Consider the following 1,244-nt stretch of genomic DNA (forward strand, 5'->3'; position numbering starts at 1 on the left):
CCTCCTCATTCAAATCTATGGGGCCCGGACGCCTGGGTCCCTCCTCGGTCAAATCTATGGGGCCCGGACGCCTGTGTCCCTCCCCCTTCAAATCTATGGGGCCCGGACGCCTGGGTCCCTTCTGAATAAAATCTATGGGGCCCGGACGCCTGGGTCCCTCATTGGTCAAATCTATGGGGCCCACGAGACCCATAAGTGACACATAGAGACCCATAAGTGACCCATAGAGCCCCATAAGTGACCCACAGAGCCCCATAAGTGACCCATAGAGCCCCATAAGTGACCCACAGAGCCCCATAAGTGACCCATAGTGCCCCATAAGTGACCCACAGTGCCCCATAAGTGACCCATAGAGCCCCATAAGTGACCCATAGAGACCCATAGGTGACACACAGAGACCCATAAGTGACCCACAGAGACCCTCAAGTGACCCATAGAGACCCATAAGTGACTCATTGAGCCCCATAAGTGGCCTATAGTGACCCACAACTGACTCATGGAGCCCCATAGGTGACTCTTTAAAGACCCATAAGTGCCCGGACGCCTGGGTCCCTCCCCAGTTCAATCTATGGGGCCCGGACGCCTGGGTCCCTCCTCGCTCAAATCTATGGGGGCCCCATAACTGACACAGAGACCCATAATTGACCCATAATTGACCCACAGAGACCCATAAGTGACCCATAGAGCCCCATAATTGACCCACAGTGCCCCATAAGTGACACATAGAGACCCATAAGTGACCCACAGAGCCCCATAAGTGACCCATAGGGACCCATAAGTGACCCACAGTGCCCCATAAGTGACCTATAGAGCCCCATAAGTGCCCCATAGAACCCCATAAGTGTCCTATAGTGACCCACAACTGACTCATGGAGCCCCATAAGTGACCCATAGAGACCCATAAGTGCCCCATAAGTGCCTGTTAGTGCCCCCCAAGTATCCCACAGCGACTCATGAGTTCCCCATTAGTGCCCCATAAGTGCCCCATAGATCCCCATAAGTGACCCAGACAGACTCTGTCCCCCCCCGAACTCCTGGGTCCCTTGGGGCACTCCTGGGTCCCTCCCGAACTCCTGAGTCTCTTGGGGCACTCCTGGGTCCTTCCCGAACTCCTGGGTCCCTTGGGGTACTCCTGGGTCCCTCCCGCACTCCTGGGTCCCTCCCGCACTCCTGGGTCCCTTGGGGTACTCCTGGGTCCCTCCCCAAACCACTGGGTCCCTGCCCCGAACTCCTGGGTCCCTCCA

This window comes from Streptopelia decaocto (genome assembly GCF_964273445.1).
Source record: "Streptopelia decaocto genome assembly, contig: HAP1_SCAFFOLD_181, whole genome shotgun sequence".
NCBI classification, from domain to species: domain Eukaryota; kingdom Metazoa; phylum Chordata; class Aves; order Columbiformes; family Columbidae; genus Streptopelia; species Streptopelia decaocto.